We start from the raw sequence: 22,838 nt of genomic DNA, 5'->3' as shown, positions 1-22,838 counted from the left end.
CCATTTAAACAAAGCACAACCATAATAAAGCATAGTCAAGCAGTGCAACAACAAAATCAGAATAAGCAAATGAACAATCAAAAGAAATTAAAAGGGGAAACAATGTGGGATATAACTCAGCAGCAATAATAAAATCAATTTATATACAATTATCCACAAAATGATTAAATGTCATTTAATGCATTGGGGTAGAAACAGATTTCAGCTGTAGCCAGAATAAGTAAAACCTTGAGTGATATGAATGACAGATTGGGTTCCAGAGTATTGTAAAATTGGTCTAGCTTTCCCTGTAGCATGATCCTTCAAAATTTTGTGCCACCCATTTATGGTTGGAGTCTTATCTCTGATCCACTGCATAAAGATATTTTTCCTAACTGCAAAATTAGGAATATTATAGTCTTTTTTCCCTTGAAGTGATTTAAGCTCTATTGGGAATACCTAAAATAGGCAGCTCCTTTGCTAAAATTTTATTTAATTTGATTAATTTCTTGAATTATCTTGGTCAAAATTATTTGCAATTTACGCTATGAGCAAAAGCAGTGGGTGAGAGTATCTATCTGTGTTTTACACTCAGATCACAGAGGTTGAAGAAGACTTATTGAAAGCATGTATACTTTTTGGAGAAATATGCATCCTTCGTATAATTGTAAACTGTATAGCATTTTTATAGCACTATAAAATAAACATATTGACAGTTTCCCTGGTGTATAATTTTTTTCTCTTGAAGATATGAGTCATTGATAAGCATGGTCTGTTACGTAATATAATTCCTAATTTGTAGAAATTGAAAAAATTGATATCTGCTTGTTTAGGGTGACAATACGTCCTTACCCCAAAAGGGACTATAAAAAAGTCAGAATCACCTTAAATGCCCGGGATTTGCTTGTTTTCATGTTGAAGTGCTCTCTGTAGTCAGTTTAATTCATTGTCCTCCAGTCGAACCCGTATCAGTTTCATTTTAACCAGCTTTGCTTTGCATGTCTCCCTCAATCTCAGCGCCTGCTGCGTGTGTGATTGAGGGAGAGAGAGCACACGCTCTTATTCAAGTGACCGTGAGAACAAGGCACTTTTTGATGAAAACATAAAGCAAGTAACTCTGAACAAACACTTCGATTATCACAATAAATAAATTTGAAAATGTCTGTTTGTATCTTACCACAGTTTCAGTGAACTTGTTTACATTCAGCTGATCTTTTCGCTGATGAAGTTTGTTAGTGGTGGATACTGTTTGATAAAGATATACATAACTTAAAAAAAAAAAATAATAATTACATGTGTAGGATATATGCGTTGTAGGGATGTACATGCAAGTTTCAGATATAAAATCTTTGATTGAATGACTAATGTTTACTCGCTGAAATGAGATGATTTCCTATTAAGTCAATATTGACATTGGAATGTTTGGGCATAGCAATATGGCAGTGCAGTGGCTTCACTGTTATGACATGAGCAATCCAGTTCTATATATATATATATATATATATATCAGTGGAATTGACTCTTTGCTAAGCCCCGCCTTAAAAGCGCTTCTGACAATCCTGTTTTAGCATTACTCTGACACGTGTTTGCTATTTTCCAATGACAGCCTATGGAATTAATGTGTGTTTGAGTATTTTAAAGCGGGATTTTATCCAAATAATCCAAAAAATTTAAAACACGTTGTTGCCGGGTCATTTTTAATAGTGACACGAGTTACCCAGAGAGGATGCACACAGTGTTTTTCTTTCTTTAAAATCATTTTTCAATACACCTGGAGAAGAACATCTTATGGATTAAAGTGTGTCTCCCAGATAAACATATAACATCTGCAATGACACCTACATTTGCTCCAAGGTAAATTAAAGCGAATAACTGAACGTTAATGTCTTGATTCAAGTCACAGTAAAAGTGATAGTTAATAAACAGTTCACAGCATCAAAATGAGTGTGTTATGAGACGTAATAAACAGCTCTGTTCACTAACGCGAATGTTAATAGATGTGTAATTGCTATTAAATTACGTTTTTCTCTTTTCAAGTGACTAATAATCGTTTGCCTTGATTCTGATTCACAGTCTGCACAGTTTTTAATCAAATTACTGTGTAATTTAACAATTCTTTTACCAAAACACTTCAGATAAATATGCATTACAATGTCACTCTTCATACCAGCCCACATAAAAATATTATCCATTCCGTTTATGGGAATATTTTGCCAAAAACCGCGTCATTCACGGCAATCTTCCATTCATTCAATGGAGAGTTCTGCAGAACTTGTGAGAATGAGCAACTGTAACCAAGAGGGGCGGAGCTTATTGAAGGGTCAATTACAAAAAATACTCCTGTTTATATCCTCCCTGTTGTAATTTTAAATGTTCATGTTTCTTGCAATAGAGCTGTATCAACATTTTAGTTTTTTGATGTAAGGTAGGCTTTTCTTTCTTTTTACACCTCTTTCACACTGGACTCGGAATCAGAGCGTAAGCAGCGCATATTTTTTTCGAGTAGCCCCAGATTGCAGTCTGGATGACGGGGCAGAGCAACACGTTGGGGCGGAGCAACATGTCGCCCCGCCCCTAAATACCAAAAACCAACACAAGGGGCAGTTCAAACTTAAAACAGTGGAACGATTTAGGAGGAGGGGGAACATGAGGACGTTGTCGTTGCGCGAGGTGAGAGAAACTGGTTGGTGTAAAGTAAATTAATATATTTTAAAAAATGAATGCGATGTACGAGAATCAAATGTAGCTTAATAGCTTAAGCATAGCTCAGTGTCATTCACAGCAAATATGAAGCACCATACTGTCTTATCAGAGACATAACGTAAGCAGCAGGAGGCATTTCCCAGCTAACAATTTTTGGTTCCCAGAATGCTCTGGGAACGTTAGGTTTTGGTTTCCAGAATGTTCCCAGAACATACATTTTTAAGGTTTGTTTTTGGTTAGGCAGGAAAATTTTCTTTACGGAAATTTACTGTTAACATTGCCCTAACATTCACTTAACATTCCATTAACGTTCTATCAACCTCAATTTTTATCATTTATTTTATATATTCATACATTCATGCATCATTAATCATAAATAAAACAATCAGTCTATATTAGTAAATAATTAGCCCATAATCCATGTTTTTGTTGAACCATTGTTTAATTGTTTACATAAAATGACCTCAAATCGCATACATTGTACTGTTCATGCTGAATTCCTGTATGAAAAACTCCCTAATGGTTATAAAAATAAACCCTAAAAATAACCACTAGAGAATGTTCTGTATAGGTTCTCTTTAGGTTGTTACAAAAAACCCTCCCTGCAACATTCTGGGAAGGTTAGTTTTTGGTTACAAAAAAAAAGAACCTACACAGAACATTCCTAGAGCATTATTATTTGGTTCCCAAAAAAATAACCAAACGGGAATCATATGCTAACGTTAGGGGAACGTTCTGTGTTTGCTGGGTTGTAAGATGTTTTTCAATACATTGGCAGCTATATAAAATTGATAAAACTCGCTCACAGGGGCAGAAGGAGAAAGACCGATACTTTTTTCTTTCTCCGGCAGCAGTAAGAGGCATATTAGAAAATGTCCACTACAATGCAAGCCAAATAAAATAATAAAGTTCATTTGCATTGCAGAATAAGTGCTAATAAAAATTTATGGCAAACTCAACACATGTGTCCCTCATTTACCTTTGAGTAAAATATGTATGTATGTGGGCTAGTATGTTGGTTCTTTAAATTTTTTAAAGCTGAAATTTCATTCTTAAGCTTTTGATGTTTAATAACCTCATGACACTTATATGCTATGCATATCTGTGACCTTTAGAATTAAAAATCCAATTAGTTAAAGTATTTTGGCTGCATAATAATAGTCAACTGAAGCTGTGACAATTCTGTGCTGTCCACTTCAAACACATTCAGACATTGAGCTCGTTGTGCCACAGCAGTGGAGCGCTTCATAATAATACAATAGTTTACAATTTGACGTAACATGAGGATTTAAAAGGGAAACATCCCCACGATCGGAAAATGTTAAAAAGCAAATGCATGAACATGCACAAGAACTTCACGAAATGATTCAGATATGAGAGGCATGCACGCACATTAGAATCTCAGTTACAGATACTGCACTAAAATAACTCAGAATTCTGCTCTGAATGTCACGTTTGCTTATAATGAATAGAAACTGTGCGCTGGTTTTTAGCACTTTCTTTCAAACAGTTTGAGTGAAAAATTTGTGCAAAACCCGATGATTATGATGTAATCATGATCCTTCATGTGAATTTTTACAGAGCATCATGTGAAAGTTCTTTAATGAAAGAAAACCTGTCCTTTTGTACAAAATGAGTTAACACAGTTAATGTCACAGATTTGATTACTGATCACAAAACTGTGTGGAATCTTAAATATTCCTTATGTTATGTCTGCATTTTACTAATCCACACAGAGGGGTAATCACTAGTAGGGCCTACGCAAGCAACAGCGAGAGAGGAGCAGGCTATTTTATTTATATGATATTTCGCACCTGCATTCCAATCTACGTATTGATGTAATCCTTCCTCATGATCACACAGCGTGTTTTCATCAGCTGAATGGGAGGCTAAACACTATTAAAGTGTGACGAGACTCGCGCTGAGCATGCAAGCCATTCGTGCATCACAAGCCGATCAACTTTTCAGCCCATTTCAGCCCATGAATCGCACCTGCAAAATCCTAAAACTTTATTTCCAGGTTTAATTTAGATTTTGAATAGACCTGAAAAGATTTTTGAACCCAACAATGTGGGTTTATGTTTTCTCTTTTAATCTTTTTAATGTAATTTTGAGTGTGACCATGGTTTAAGGAGGGTGTACCTGTATGCTGGGTTGGAAATCTCAAGGATTAATAGTTGTGTATTCCTTATTACATCATGTGTTGTTCTGAAAGCAGAAAGAAACAAATGAAACAGAATTTAGGCTATCATCCGCGCAGCCTGACTGGAGCAAAGCGGGTGCATTTACTCGCGTGATTAACCAAACGTGAAGCGCTGCCGGTTTGTGATGCGCGAATGGCTTGCACGCGCTGCACGAGTCTGTTGGGTATACTGCTGTCTCATCACATTTTAACTTTTTGTTTGGCCTCCCATTCAGCTCATGAAAACACGCTGCATGATCATGAGGAAGGATTACATCAAGATGTAGATTGGAATGCAGGTGTGGAATTTATACTGTATAAATAAAATAGTCTACTCCTCTCTAGCACTTGCTGGCGTTCCACTGATTACCCCTCTGTGTGACAATGCTGACACACGTGCCAGTGCTGGCATGTGTGCCATAGGTTGCCGACCCCTGGGTTAGAGCATTCACATAGGAAGCATTAGCAGCACGATGGAGCGGTGCGTAACCTCAGGGCAGCGGGAGTTTCTGCGTAGAGTCTATTTTAATGCACTCCTCTCCCAATTAAAGTGCCAGTGCACTGCTGATGGACATCATGAAGATGAGCTGACACGAAAAAATAGATATTGCACAGAATAAGCATGAATTTGTAGTCTAGTGTGTTTCTGTATTAATTAAAGCTCATAGGAAAACATAATAAAATAATAAAAAAACATTTAAAATGACAAAAACTCAATAATTATTTTAAATTTTAGCTTAAGCAGACATAGGGTTTTATCATTTAAAACTACAGTATACTACAAGTCGTAGCCTAAAACAAAATAAAAATACCCTATATACTATTAAATAGAGAGCAGGTCTAAAGGGATAACAGCAGCACACATACACAGCCGAGTGCTAACTGCTGAGGTAAACAAATGCACGCGACAGCACGTCTGTGGCCTATGTCACAAAGCAGGATTAAGCAGCTAGCTAGATAAGTTTAAACTTAGTTAAAGCAATAAAATAATTATATAATTTCAAGTAAGCTATTAATACAATATCAATAAAGATCGAATGACTTTAAAATATCAAAATGTAATCACTCCACTATATGCTGTAGATATATCAGAAAAATGTGAATGCCACACAAACCCCTTCTTATTAGGATTTGCTGGCAGAGATGACATGAACATACAGTATTTCACTTGAAGTTCAATAAAAGCACACTAGCACACCAAATATGTCTTTATTGTGTCTTATGCTGCTAGAAAGAAAGAGCAAATAAGTCTTTATAAGTGCATACCATCTACTCATTTTCCAATTGCTCACATTTTTATTATTACTAATAAAATGTTATTATTATTATACTTTAATATTATTTAAAGTATATTAATGTCTAATAGTATTAAATTATATTAAGTTAGTAATTTAAATTAATACTAAAGCTTTTAATTTCATTTTTTTACATTTCAAATCAAGATATTAAATTTTTTAAATTACAAGCCTGAATGTTCTTGTTGTGGAACTATATAAAGTTACTTTCACATCGATATATTATCTATTTTAATAGTTTCATCACATTCAGATTTTTTTTCATGCTCTAACATCAGCAGCAGCAGCAGCAGCAATGTTTCTTCTTGCTCTGTAAATGCCTTTAAATTCATCATTTACTAGTGATCCTCTGTGCTGTGTGAATGTATTATAATTATTCATGTTTTCATAGTCACCATTCGTGTTGTGTAAATGTGATTTGATTGATCATATTTTTAATGTCCTCTTGTGCTGTGTTATTGTAACGATGTGCTGGTGTTGGCAATGACAAAGACGATGAAGTGAAGAACCCAAGTGCAATTTTATTAACAAAAGTGAAATACAAAAACTCTAACTACAAACATGAAACATAAACATAAACATGAACTTGACTAGACTTGACTTAAACTTGACTTGACATAAACCTAACTTGACATAAACTTGACTTGACATAACAACATTACTAAACACATCAAACATTACATATCCCCCCCACTAGGGGCGGCTACCGACGGAACATGGACAAACACATTAAACATGAAATCATTTCCAAAGTTCTGTAGGGAGCTGGGGGGGGGGGGGAGTCTTGAGATGTGGCTTGGAATGGCATGGCGTGGGGCATGGCCTGGTGAGACAGGGCGTGGGGCATGGGACCAGGGCAGAGTCAATGGAAGGTGGGGCCCTGAGAGACTTGAAGGACGACACCAGAGAACTTGGTACCCAGAGAGTAGCCGAAGACTTGAAGGGCCAGGGTGGAGCCGGAGGCAGGGAGGACCAAGGCGGCGCTGGAGGCTCAGAGGAGCAAGGCGGAGCTGGGGGATCAGAAGACTGAGGTGGGGCTGGTGGGGCTGAGGACCAAGGCGGAGCCATAGGGATGGAGGTGACGGATCGGAGGGACGAGGTGAAGCCAGAGGATCGGAGAGCCAAGGCGGAGCCAGGTGACCGACAGACCAAGGAGGAGCTGGAGGGACGAGGGACCCCGGTAAAGCTGACCGGCTGAAGGACCGCAGTGGAGCTGAGGGAACGTAGAGCCGAGGTGATGTCGAGGAATCGACAGGCCAAGGCGGAGTCCAGGGCTCGGAGGGTCTAGGTGGGGTCGGAGGGTCAAAAGTTCCCCTTGCATGATCATGAGGAAGCGTCCATAGGGTGGGTACAAGGGCGGGAACCATCTCCAGGTCCAATAGTTCAGATGTGGCTTTGACATGGCATGGAGCATGCTCAGGCATGGCTGTGACATGACGTGGAGCATGCTCAGGCATGGCTGTGACATGGCATGGAGCAGGCTGAGGTGTAGCTGTGACATGGCATGGAGCAGGCTGAGGCGTTGCTGTGACATGACATGGAGCAGGCTGAGGCGTTGCTGTGACATGCATGGAGCAGGCTGAGGCGTTGCTGTGACATGGCATGGAGCAGGCTGAGGTGTGGCTATGACATGGCATGGAGCAGGTTGATTCATAGCTAAAGATGCCGCTAGCTTAGCGACCATGACGAGGAACTCTGGCTTGGCAGCCATGAAGTGGAACTCTGGCTCAGCGGCCATGACGTGGAACTCTAGCTCGGCGGCCATGACGTGAAACTCTGGCTCGGCGGCCATGACGTGGAACTCTGGCTCGGCGGCCATGATGTGGAACTCTGGCTCGGCAAACATGTCGTGGGACGCTGGCCCGGCAACCATGTCGTGGGACGCTGGCCCGGCGACCGTGACGTGGGACACCGGCTCGGCATCCACCTCCCCCACAGTGAACGTAGAACCAGTAATCTGCAGGGCAAGGTCGACATATTGAACCAGATTGAGGGAACTGCGACCGCCAGGCATCAAAGAGGAAATTGGCTCACTTAATCCAAAACGGAAACAGTCTTTGAGGGAGACCTCATTAAAGTCCACCCGGCAGGCCAGATCGCAGAAGTCCTCCACATAATCTTTCAGGGAACGATTCACCTGACGTAGGCGTAGGAGTTGAATTGCTGGGTTCATGGTTAGGTCAGTATTCTGTAATGATGCGCTGGTACTGGCAATGACAAAAACGATGATGATGAAGTGAAGAACCCAAGTGCAATTTTATTAACAAAAGTGAAATCCAAAAACCTTAACTACAAATGTGAAACATAAACATAAACATGAACTTGACTAAACTTGACTTGACATAACAACGTTACCAAACACATCAAACATTACAGTTATAACTGTGTTTAAATTCTTATAAGTTATCATCATTTTCATAAACAGCGGAGAAGTAAATCTTGCTGACTCTCTCACGAGATGTGACGTGCGCTGTCTCGCACGCGATTGGCTGTTCTCTTCATTCATGTGAACTTGCACGTGAATTAATCATAAACTTGGGATCAAACTCTGAATTGATAGAGAAAGTTGGTAACTAGTTTCTTGATACCACTTAACCCTAATGAAGCCTGACTGGATTTGGTGAGTTTTGTCAAACTAAAACCAATCCTGGAATCCAGAATTTGTTCAGCTTTTTTTGTGATACATGGCACTGGTCAGTAAATTCAAAACTTACCTCAGTCTTGTATTGAAAGATACTTGTACTGAAGTGCTCAATTACTCTCAACTTTTTAAAATATGTGGATTAATTAACAAAGGAAAGAGGCTGTAGTGAAGGTGGTGAGTTAACATATTGGAAGTGCGTCTTTTTGTGAGGAAAGTACTCAACACTCAAAAGTTTTGGATGTTGTTTGAACAAAGAGATATCGCTATTCAATGGTTGTGCATAATGACTTATATCTGGCTATATTTTATTATTAAATTATATTATTAAGTGTGACTGTGCCAAACCGAGTGATCAAACCGTCTTCTCTTGTGCAAAACAACGTTATCATCTTCCCCCTTCCACTAAATAATGATGTTTAAAAATGAGCAGAGCTTATTGTGTTGGCTGGCACTACATGAAATAATTCTACAAGACTACATTAGTGTTACAAATGCTGGTGTTATCATGATGTCAATGCGATTTCATGACGATCACATTTGTAACACTTAATATCTCACTCCTGATAACCATTTTATAACTTTATTTTCAGTGTAGAGCACAGCAGTTTCTGCAGCAGAAACACTGCTGGTGTAAAAGCACACGTGTTGTTTGCAAAGACATTGTCGCGATGCACTGTTTCGGCGTGCAATGTGAAAGAGAATTCTGGAGTGCCCTAACATACTATGTGCACAAATGCAGCGTATTAACCATTATCACACACCGTTATTCCATGTCCAGTTGCATCTAAACAGCATTGACAGAGTTTGCTAACCAGAAAAGGAAACTTTTCAGAAGTATTTAACAAATGTAACCAAAGCAATAAGAACTAAGAATGACTAAGTAGAGCATGATCTTGCCTTAAAGACAGAAAATAAATGTATAAACAAACATATTACTTACAAGACCTGATTTAATGAAAATAGACTGTGTCTGTAAACTGTCTCAATTATGACATTGTGTCAAATATACCTAAAGTCCAGGCAATGTAAGACACATATCAGATAGCACTACTACAAGCTGACCATTCGCAGAGAATCAATGAAGGCAGCCGCTTCCTCCAGACAGTTGAACTTCTTACGAGACCTGTCAACTTTCAGACTGAGTGTGGCATGGTAAAGAAGGGCAGATTCCATCTTCAGATCTCGAAGGCACATTTTCACATCATCAAAAGCTCAGTCTCTTCTGAACAACAGCTGCTGAGTAATTGTTAAAGAATGAGATTCTTCAATCATCAAACTCTAAAGGTGACTGTGTTTGAATGAAGCGTTTGCTTGCACAGTCATCACCCTCCGTTTGTCTTTAACCTCGTACAACCCCGCGTCAACAGGTGTGGACATTGTATTTTGGCTTCGCTATATGCAATGCATAATTTCAATGATTTAAAACCCACTGATTACTGTTCACAACACTTTACACTGTCATTTAAGGGTTAAACTTCTGGCGCACCGCATCATGTGACACAACAGCGTGACTTTCAGAGGCTTTTTACGGAGTTAGGATGAAAATAAGGTGCATTTCTAACTGTTCTGAGACCAGTGCAGACAGACAGCACACTGGAGGTTAAGTCATTCACTAAATAGGGAGCAAGGGAGCAGAAAATTTTATTTTCTGTGCAGCTAAGTGCATTCACTCCTAAAATATGACCAAAAGTTCAGTTTCAGGCTGCAGATGATGTTTGAGCTACTCAACATGTTTGGCAGACATGTGACAATGATAATCAGTACATAGATTCAGAATTTATAATGCAAAATGTTATTTTAACATGGTTGGCAGTGATTGGATGATGCTGGACATCATATTCAGAATTATTTATTCAGCTTTTATAAAAAATGATCTGTAATGTCTATAACGTCTCAAAAAAAGAATAACCAACACTCCTGGACACATAATAAACTTTTTGATGAAAAAGCTGACTTTCTATAGCTTGGAATTACTTAAAATTTCACAACTTAGTCCCACTGTCCACATATGTGGACATACATTTTTCGGAAAACTATTTGCTCTAGATTTATTTTGTTTTTTGATTGTTTATTAGGTGCTGCTAGTTACCAATCATAAAAGGAAATGGAAAATGCACACGGCAGTTGCGCGGGGGTCTCAAATTGTGAAAACTTTAACATGATCAAACGTGAAGTCGGCATGATGTTTCTGATAGTTTCGGTACCCTATTATTGCCGACGGTATGCCGACGCGCTGACATGCAGCATTCTTATCAGACATGTTTGCAGTGGTTTCAATGTGTTTACCTTTCCACCCGGCGCGATTGGTAGCATGTTGTATCAACTGTGTGAGAGACCCGGGTTCAAAGCTAGGCAGTAACCATGTTTGAATAATCAATGACAAGTATGATTCAGAGGTTTTGTTTTTCCCTCTAACATCACTTTTTTACTCCACTAATGGTTAAGGTAAGGTTTGGGTTTGGGTTGGGGATAGAATCTATAAATATATGCTTTGCTCTCCATTGTATAACTTCCTGTAAAGCTGAAAACAACTTGCTTCACTACTAGCTTTTTACGACCTCTCCTGGACATAAATGGAGCTCACACGTGCCCATATGCCCTACAAGACTTACCGCTTTGGCCACTGGAGGCAGTGTTTCGAAATTTCAGTCAACGTATACCATATACGTATACATAAGGAGGGAGAGAAGAGATGGCTGCGGTGATGTAGATTTCCAGCAGTTTATTTAGAGCAAATAAGTGTACCATTCTTGGGAGTTGTGTCAGTAAAGCGTGAGGGCATAGAAATTTCCACTCAGAGCTCCTATGACTTTGCAATCTCAAAGTGATGCAAAGAGACTGCTGATTTCACTGTTGTGTTAAACGCCAGTGTACTAAGCCTTAATGTGTTATATTAATGATATTTACATCACAAGACAGTTGAGGATAATCCAAATAGCACCATGAGCTACCGGAAATGTTCAGTGGTTCCTCTGGCACCATTGGATTCATCTGCTTAGCCGATGTCATCTCAGAGCAGATTGAGGGCTCTTGCCCGTGGGTGGTGCAGAGAGATTTTCTACAGAGAGTTAGACATTTTGTTTATTGAGCTCAGTGAGTGAAGCAGCAATTGTTAATGCCTCAACGCACCCAAGCAGCAATTCAGGCCTGCAGTGGTTTTATTTTATTTAAAAAAGGGGGTGTTGTTCATGTTTACTGTTACCTGTGATATTTATGTGAACGGCAATAAGTGAGTTTAATCAAAAGGTGCCTTGTATCCATATCAGAGTGCACTACTAAGAGTTTAACAAGGATTTTGTTCTTGTTTGAGGGAATTTGCATATCTGTATGTGATCTTTTCAAACTTTTTATTTGTATTGTTAATTGTATTTGAGGACTGTTAAGAGTATTTGTGTGCCTTGAAAAAAAAGGGGTTCAAGACCAGTGTTCAATTTTTATCATTTAAAGAGATTTTATCATTTTATTGATATTATTTTATTTCTTTTTGCAAATTAAATAATACTATATATTTCTACTAAATATTGTTGTGTTTATTTTTAGAGAAATCTAAAAACTGTTAATAGCACACGAAAATAAAGAAAACAGAACTTTATTCTGAGAGATCCAACTTTAAAAGAGCCCAGGGCCCATTCCGCTTAATTGTAGGGAATAGGGCGCTACACACACATTGCACCTTCTAAAGATTTCTATTACTTCAAGTCTGTCCTCCGCTTCCTGATCACGCAGCATAATTCTTTGTATCTTCGCAGAGTAGTTGTCAATTGCTTCCATGACACTTGAAATCTTGGTGGCAATCACTTTCACGATGTCATCCGTCATGTTTTTCATAGCTTGAAGCAGGTTTAAGTCTGTGATGGCTCCATTAGCAGAGTCTCTGCTAGGTACACTAGCGGTGTTTTCTCCACGATCTTGTGTGGCATCATCTTGAGGGATCTCGGAGGTCTTGGCTGCAGCTCTCGCTGTATTTTTGGATGTGTTTCTTTTACTGTCTCTCGACAAAGTACTGGATAGCTTGGAGAAATAATTGTTTCGACTAATTGTACTAATAAGAAGCCCTGTACTGATGCAGTCTTTTGAGTAACTACACAAGAAATGCACGCAGCTCTCAAGACTGTGTTCACTCTATAGCGCCATCTTATTACCCGCTAAAACTCATTTCAAATGCATTTTGCTAACTCTTTTTTTTTTGTATGCATGATGTTTTTATTTCCTCATGTTAATGGAGAGACTATTTGTACTTATAACACACAACAGGACCATTTAAAATGAACTAGTGGCAAAAAAAATAAATAAATAAATAAATAAAATAAAAAAAAAAGTGGTGTTTTCCCTTATGCATTCATATAGCCACATTTTAATGTTGATAAAAATCAAAAGAAAGAAGAAAAAAAAAGAAAGAAAAAAAAACTTGGCCATGTTATACTATGCACTAAATTCCTATTTATCAACCGTATGAACAGACTCACATGTGCTTTATTTTTTCCAATGACATGTGATACGTTTAAGGATTGCAAAACTTTTGACCAATGCGTTTCCATGATTTTTCCATTCACGGTTACTGCATAAAGATCATTAAAAATCATTTGTGGTGCATTCCCAAAGAGCAATTTGTAGCCAATAACATATTTTAGATCTGATCATAACTAGAAAAAACGAATAATATTCACTATAATACCAAACACAAACCCCTCACTAAATCGTTTAGAAAAATTTGTGTTAAGGTAAAACTTGAAAATAAAAAAATGGAAGATAAACATCATATAAATGTAGGGCTACTAAACATTAGATCTCTTTCAACCAAATCACTAATTGTAAATTAAATTATTACAGATCATTTTTAGGATGAATATATTAGTTTAAATGAATCTACTCCCCCAGGTTATTAAGTTTTTGGTGTTCCTCAGAGGACAGGATATAAATTTAAGTCTTTTGAACTAATAATGCTTAATGTGATACGGTCAAATACAAATAAAAAAATCTCTGTCATCTTTTGCCCTTGCTACAGTATATAGATCACCAGGGCTGTATTCTGATTTCCTTGGTGAATTTGCAAAGTTACTGTGGATAGAGCTTTAATTGTTGGTGACTTCAACATTCACATAGATAATGAAAATGGCACATTGGGATTAGCATTTATCGATATTCTCAACTCTCTTGGACATACAAAATGTGACGGGACTAACTCATTGCCATAATCATACGCTAGATTTAATTCTTGTCATATGGAGTTGATGTTGATACTATAGAAATTCTGCCGCAGAGCGATGACATCTCAGATCATTACCTCATCTCTTGTTTGCTGTGATCAGCTAATGTTACTCAATCTACACCACACTATCATTCAGGTAGAACTATTCTTTCGACCACTAAAGATAGCTTCGCTAATAATCTTCCAGATTTATGTTATTATGCGATGGAAATGTTATTCATGTTCTCAAGTGAGCAGCTTGGAAAATGGAGCGCAAGTGGAAGAATACAAAATTAGAGGTATTTTGCAGTGCATGGAAGGATAGTGTCTGTAGCTACAGACAGGCACTAAAAGCTGCCAGGTCAGCATATTTTAGCAAACTCATAGAAAATAACCACAACAATCCTAGGTGTTTATTCAGTACTGTGGCTAAATTAGTTAGGAATAAAGCCTCAACAGAACCAGATATTCCATCTCAGCACAATAGTAATGACTTCATGAATTAAGCAATCATCTGTCACAGTACCTCAGAAAACAGTGTCTCATAATTTTCCTCACAAGCAACTTCAATCCTTCGCTGTCATAGGTCATGAAGAGCTAACAAAACTTATCGAAACATCAAAAGCCACAACATGTATGTTAGACCCAATACAAACTAAGATCTTAAAAGAGGTATTCCCTGTACTATCAGAGCCTCTTCTTAATATTAACTCCTCGCCAGTGTTTCCTACAGAATTCAGCTTTTGCAGCTTTTATAGTGAATTGGGAATTATATTATATTAATTTGTATAGTTTATTATTTATTATATTTATATATATAAATTAGTAACATTACAATTCTTTAATAAAAAAATTATTGAGAAAGTTTATCTGTAGCTAGCTATAGTTGTCAAATGAACATTGAACAACATTTCATTCAATGAAGGATTCATCAGACTGTGCAATTTGTAATGGGCCCACTTTTACCTCATTACTTTTTGGTTATTACTCATCTGATATTTTACAGCAATCTCACCTAAATATCACAGGAGGCTACTTTTTTCAATGCTTACCTATAGTTTTATTCATATAGAATGATTATTTTAAGTATACAGTCTACGTTATGGCCCTTTTCTTCAGTCACTTGTTTCCAAGCAAGAAGTAATGCAGTCATGTGCTGACTTACATTTATGTTGTTGTTCTTGACAGATACCTTAAACAAATACTTTAACAGGTAGTAAGAGGGCAGTTTACCCAAAAATGAAATTTCTGTCATTATTAACCCTCAAGTCTCCATGAATTTGCCTCTTCTGTAGAACACAAAATGAGATGTTAGGCAGTATGTCTCAGTCACCATTCACTGTACCTGCATCTTACTTTCCATACAATAAAAGTGAATGGTGACTGAAACTAACATTATCTCTAATATTTCCTCTTAAGTTACACAGAAGAAAGAGAGCCATACAGGTTTGCAACTACACAAAGGTGAGTAAGTAATTACAGAAATTTCATTTTTGAGTGAACTATAACTTTAAAAGTACAAGTTAATACTCAACAGTTACATAAAAAAAAAAAAAAAAAATACAGTTTGGTACAAAGACAATATTATTGATTTTATTTGTTCACCTGTATGGATTGGTTTACCAGTACTCAGCTACAATACCGGTCAAACGTTTTGAAACACTTGACTGAAATGTTTCTTATGATCTTAAAAATCTTTTGATCTGAAGGTGTATGCTTAAATGTTTGAAATTAGTTTTGTAGACAAAAATATAATTGTGCCACCATATTAATTTATTTCATTATAAAACTAAAATTTAATTTCAAGTTTTTGAAATTGATGATTTGGACCAAATAATAAAGAAAAGCAGCCAATAAGTGCCCAACATAGATGGGAACTCCTTCAATACTGTTTAAAAATCATCCCAGGGTGATACCTCAAGAAGTTGGTTGAGAAAATGTTAAGAGTACATGTCTGCAAATTCTAGGCAAAGGGTGACTACTTTGAAGATGCTAAAATATAACACAGTTTTGATTTATTTTGGATTTTGTTTAGTCACAACATAATTCCCATAGTTCCATTTATGTTATTCCAGAGTTTGTGGTTATTAGCATTTTTATTGATTCATAAATTAACACAAAAAATACAACAACATATATATATTGAATCAATCACCTTAAACATTAAACCCCCACTATATCCCCTCCCCCTACCAAACTCCCACCCCACCTGACCCCCCCACGAACATCCCTGTGGTCAATAGAATATAGACACACACACAGAAAAAAACACAAAACTAAAACAACAACAAAAAATAAAATAAAATACAATAATCAAGTATAATAATAAAAAAAAAAAAACTAAACTCTAAATGACTCCCTCCACTGCCCCTCCTTGCGATTCCCCCAAAAATGCTAAGTAATTGCCTCATTTCTTATTGTAAGAATACCTAACTCCCATCCTTATGCTCGACCCCTCCTCGAAGGCAGCCACCCTCCCCATCTCCACGCACCACTCCGCGGAACAAGGGTGCTCCATCCGACTTCCAACTCCTCAAAATAACCTGCCTACTAATCATCACACTGGTCAAAACCCAGTCCTTCATGTACTTATCCTCCAAATACATGACCTCCCTATCTCCCAAAATACAGAGTCTGGGGCAGAACAAGACCTGAGTGCCCAACACATCACACACAAAACTTTGCACCTTCAGCCAAAATTCTTGGATCTTACGACACCCCCAAAAACATGGGTGGTGTCTCCATCTTCAGAATGGCATTGCCAGCAGATGGGTGTGTCCTTAAGACCAAGCCTATACAATCTAGAGGGGGTCCTATAAAATCTATGTAAAAAATTAAATTGCATAAGGCAAACCCTTGCATTTCTAGATGCAGACTTGATGTTTTTTAGAATCCTAGCCCACACTCCCTCCTCCAATAACAAATTTAAATCTTCCTCCCATAATCTTCTGAGATAATTTAAAGCTCCGTCCCCCAGACTCTGAATTAGCAGGGAGTAATACACTTATGCCTCATGACTCTTCCCAAAAGCAGCAATCACCACTCCCAGAGTATCTGCCGCTCTAGGGGGGGGTGTGCTACTCCCAAAAACAGTGCAGAGCAGGTGACGCAGCTGTAAATACTTATAAAATTGAGATCTGGGAATCCCAAAATGTTGAATCAAATTTTCAAAAGATCTCAATAACCCACTCTCATATAGGTCACCGAGTGTATTATCCCCCCTCACAATCCAATCTGACCAACAGAAAGGGGACTTATTAATACATAGTTTATGGTTCAGCCATATGCTCGAGGCTACGTTTAAATAAATATCAGAATTAAACACTCTAGAAACTTTTGTCCATATCGAGTGCAAATGCAAAATAACGGGGTGCGACTTAACCTCTCTGGCTAGTTTAATCGAAAGGCTTTGCAGTGGCGAGATAGAGGCAAGAACTTCCTTTTAATACAAAACCAGGGAGGGGTTCTCTCAGGTGGAAGCGACCAATGAGCCAAATGCCTGAGACCAAATGCATAATAATAAAACAAAATCTTGGGTAGGCCTAACCCACCTTTGTCAATCGGCTTATGTAACTTATTGAAATTTAACCTGGGACGCTTACCATTCCAAATGAAGGACTTCGCTATGCTATCAAATTGCTTGAAATAAGAGAGGGGGACATCTACAGGGAGAGACTGTAGCAGGTAGTTGAATTTTGGAATACAATTCATTTTAATAACATTAACCTTCCCAATCATCGATAAGTGTAATGAAGCCCACCTGTCCACATCATTCGAAAACCTTTTTATTAAGGGATCAAAATTAACTCTGACTAAATCAGACAGATTTGCTGGGAATAAAATTCCCAAATACTTAATTCCCTGTTTGGGCCAATGGAAGGCACCCGGCTGGAAGGCCGTTACTGGACAATACGCTGTCAAAGCCAAAGCTTCGGATTTAGACCAGTTGACTTTGTATCCTGAGAATTTGGAAAAGGAGTTAATATTTCTGTGGAGGCAAGGCATAGATCTAGTATGGTCGGAGACGAATAATAAAATATCATCTGCGTAATGCAGAAGCTTATGCACCACACCTCCCGCAATCACCCCTGGAAAATCCTCCTCCTTTCTTATCGCGGCTGCTAATGGTTCCAGGGCAAGTCATAACAATAATGGGGAAAGAGGGCAAACCTGCCGGGTGCCCCTATCCAGAGTAAAATAATCTGAAATTAACCCGTTTGTTTGTACCACTGCTACAGGGTGTCTATAAAGTAACTTAATCCATCCAATAAATGTACTCCCGAACCCATACATTTCCAAAATCTTAAAAAGATAATCCCATTCTACCATATCAAACGCCTTTTCGGCATCAAGTGAGATGGCAGCGACCGGAGATTGATCATTCACTACTGACCACATGATATTGATGAGATGCCTAATATTATCAGAAGAGCTGCGGCCCCGAATAAACCCCACCTGATCTATATGTATAAGTGATGTCATAACTTTACTTAATCGATTAGCCAGAATTTGGGACAACATTTTTACATCTAACTGGATCAGGGAAACGTTTACACTCGCTTGGATCTTTGTCCTTTTTAAGAATCAGACTGATCCGGGCTTGCGTCATGGTTGGAGGTGCTTTCCGTTCTTTAATGATTCCATATAAACTTCTAACAAAAGTGGAGCCAGTTCTGTAGCATAAGATTTGAAAAACTCAGAGGAAAAGCCGTCAGGCCCCGGAGCCTTGCCTATAGGCAAGGCCTTAATTATCTCATCAAGCTCTTCCAAGGTTATCTCAGAATCAAGAGAATTTTTTTGCTCAGTCGTCAGTTTAGGAAGATCTAATGGTTCCACAAAGTTTCTAATATCTTCATCAGTAGAACCGTCTTAATTGCCTCCCAAGCCACACCCACAGAGGATACTGAGGACCAGTTCCAGGTCTCCATATAAACACTGATTTCAGTCTTTAACATTTGTTGGAAATCAGGATTTTGCAAAAGGGACACATTAAGGCACCAACTATATGATTTCTTTTTCTCTGTATTTGGCAACACCTCTAAACTCACCAGGGCATGATCTGAGACTAAGATATTTCCAACTGAGCAATCAACAACAGATGAAATGAGCAATTTGGATATAAAAAAAAATCTATTCTAGAATAAATCTTATGGACTGATGAAAAAAATGTATAGTCCCTACCAGATGGGTTCAAATGTCTCCAGATATCTGTAAGACCAAGATTTTTACACATCCTGTGAAGCGTCAATTCCCTCAGTGAAATCTGCTGGTGGTGAAATATTTACCTCGGCCATTGATATTAATAATGGTTTTAAAGAATTCTATCTTGATCTCTACAGTTCCATGTCTTCCGTCTATTGATGAAGATATTAGAAACTTTGTGGAACCATTAGAACTACCTAAACTGACGACTGAGCAAAACAGTTCTCTTGATTCTCAGATAACCTTGGAGGAAATTGACGAGGTAATTAAGGCCTTACCTACAGGCAAGGCTCTGGGGCCAGATGGCTTTGCCGCTGAATTTTTTAGATCTTACGCTACAGAACTGGCTACACTTTTGTTAGAACTTTTGCTTTCATTTGGAATGGTATGCGTCCCAAATTACATTTCAATAAGTTACACAGGCCGATTGACAAAGGTGGGCTAGGCCTAAACAAGATTTTATTTTATTATTATGCATTTGGTCTCAGACATTTGGCTCATTGGTCACTTCCACCTGAGAAGCTGGTGAAAAGTTGCATTTCACCACCTGATTCTGTATAGAACAGGAAGTTATTGCCCCTATTTCGCCACTGCAGAGCCTTTCTATCAAATTAATCGGAGAAGCTAAGTTACATCCCGTTATCTCGCACTTAAACTCAGTATGGACTAAAGTGTCCAGACTGTTTAATTCTGACATTTTTTTAAATGTTGCCTCGAGCATATGGCTGAACCCCAAACTATGCATCAACAAGTCCCCTTTTTGCTGGTCAGAGTAGATTGGGAGGGGGGTTACTACACTCGGTGACCTGTATGAGAATGGAGTGTTGAGATCCTTTCAAAATTTGGTTAAACTTTTTGGGATTCCTAGATCTCAGTTCTATAAGTATTTCCAGCTGCGCCACCTGCTCTGTACTGTTTTTGGGAGTGGTTTACACCCTCCTAAAGCGGCAGATACTCTGGGAGAGATGATTACTGCTTTTGGAAAAGGTCATGAGGCATCAGTGTATTACTCCCTACTAATTCAGACTCTGGGAGACGGAACTTTAACTTCTCTTAAGAGATTATGGGAGAAAGATCTAAATTTGGTTTTGGAGGAGGGAGAGTGGGCTGGGATTCTAAAAAATGTCAAATCTGCATCCAGAGATGCAAGGGTTGCCTCATGCAATTTAAGATTTTACATAGAGTCTATTTGACCCCCTCTAGATTGCATAGGCTTGGTCTTAAAGACACACCCACCTGCTGGCAATGTCATTTAGAAGATGGAGACACAACCCATGTCTTCTGGGGATGTGTTAAGATGCAGGAATTTTGGATGAGGATTCAGAGTTTTATGTGCGAGGTTTTGGCCTCTCAAATTTTATTTTGCCCCAGACTCTGTATCTTGAGAGATGGGGCAGTCATTAATTTGGAGAATAAGCACATGAAAAACTGGGTCCTGTCTAGTGTTATGATCGCCAGACACATCACTTTGAGGAGTTGGAAGTCGGCTGGAGCGCCCCCTTTTCAGAAGTGGTGTATATGTGTGTTCTGCTATGTATATATTTAATGGTTGAATCAATACAAAATGTTAATCAAAAAAAAAAAAAAGAAAAGAAGCAAAAGCTAAAGCATCTCTTTGATAAATGTTAGTTGAGTAAAAAGTAAAAATAATCCACACAACACCAGTGCTTAAATCAATGTCTTCTGAAAAGATCTAATCAGTTTTGGATGAGGACAGACCAAAATATAACTCCTTTTTCACTGTACATCTTGCCATTGCAGTCTCTAGGCACGATCACGATTTCAAGCTCAATTACACTTCCTGTAGTGCCATCTAGCTCTCTGTGGCTGTGTCCGAAATTGTTCACTCATTCACTTTTTCTTATATAGTGAATGGCAGTGAGTGCAGTATATCTCAGCAGTGAGTGAATGAAATGAGTGAGTGAATTCGGACGATGACGTATACACCGAGCGTCAGAGCTCTGGGGCTGTCGCAGAAGCGATGTCAGAGCTGAACTTTTAAAATACTTAGGCCTTATTTTTTATTCTTATTGAATAATATATTAATACAATAAATCTTCATTCTGTTTGTCATTTTTAATATATACTGTATGTTAATATAAAGTGTCTGTCTCTTTCTTCTCTGCTAGCATCTTTACTACTAAAGCCTATACTGCAGATGTTGTTAAATTTTTTATGACAAATGTCTTGCTATGTGTCTCATTTGTAAGTTGCCTTGGATAAAAGCGTCTGCTAAATGACTAAATTTAATTGTAAATGTAAAGAGAAAAAGGAGTTATATTTTGGTCTGTTCTCGTCCAAAACTGATTGGATTGCTTTAGAAGACATGGATTAAACCACTCTAGTCTTATGGATTACTTGTATGATGACTTTATGTGCTTTTTGGACCTTCTGAGTTCTGGTCACCATTCACTTGTATTGTATGGATCTACAGAGCTGAAATATTCTTCTAAAAATCTTAATTTGTGTTCTGCAGAAGAAAGAAAGTCATACACATCTGGGATGGCATGAGGGTGAGTAAATGACGAGAGAATTTAAGTAATTTGGCTTGACCAATATGATGTATGAAATCATTAATGATTAAATATTAAGACATTTAAAAACGTATGAGGGCTGTCAATCCATTCAAATTTGTAATTAAATTAATTACATCATATGCCAATTAATTAATAGAATTAATAGCATATGTCAATATTTGCAGAGAAAGGCCCCAAAATAAAACAACTGAATTTCAAAAAATGATCATAAATAATGATATATAAATCAATATAAATACAATATATTGACATATGAAGTCAACAAAACCAATCCAATCCCATGTGTTTATCGCTGGAGCCATGTGTGGACAGACCAATGATTGTGCTTCAGGATTCAACCAGTGTAGTATATGTGTGTACATATACTGTAGAAATGACATAGGTGTTTATTGATGCTATTACATCACCGTCCCATTAGAGGGCAGTGTTATAAGCCTCATGAGAGGAAGTGTTGTGCACTAGAGTGAATAGTGTTGTTCCGAATAAAGAGATGACTAAAATGTCAAACTGATGTCCTCTTTGTGGTTTATACTCATGTATAGAAGAACATGACAACCAGCACCAATAAAAACCCATCAAACATCTCAAGCCTGTAAGCTGGTGGACATGGTCCCTCATTACACCTCGTGACAATACCTCAGCTTTTCACTAATGCCTTTGACATAACCACCCACCTCTCCAGTCCTCTCTCCACATCTTCAAACATGAATGGTGGCTCAGAAAAGCTCATGAAATCAAAAAATATTTAGACACTAACAATTTGCAGGCCTTTTATGTGGCAACTAAACACTTTATGGACCACAAACATTCAGCAGCATCACTACTGTTAATTCCTCTGACAGGACAGTGGTGCTGCACGAGGACAAGGAACCAGAAAGGAGTAGATCAGCCAGAAATGATCATTCTCTTATCAATTACTCACCCTTATGCCATGCCACTTTCTTCTGTGGAACACAAATAAAGATATTTTGATGGAGATCTGACGTTTATAGAAGCCAAGAAGAAGCCTTTATTTTGGTCACACATTATACATAAATTTTTTTGCATATACACAGTGAAATTTTTTTTTTTCACATATCCCAGCTAAGCTGGGGTCAGAGTGCAGGGT

This window comes from Myxocyprinus asiaticus, chromosome 42 (assembly GCF_019703515.2).
Source record: "Myxocyprinus asiaticus isolate MX2 ecotype Aquarium Trade chromosome 42, UBuf_Myxa_2, whole genome shotgun sequence".
Taxonomy (NCBI): Eukaryota; Metazoa; Chordata; class Actinopteri; order Cypriniformes; family Catostomidae; genus Myxocyprinus; species Myxocyprinus asiaticus.
Note: the sequence above shows the minus strand (reverse complement) of the source record.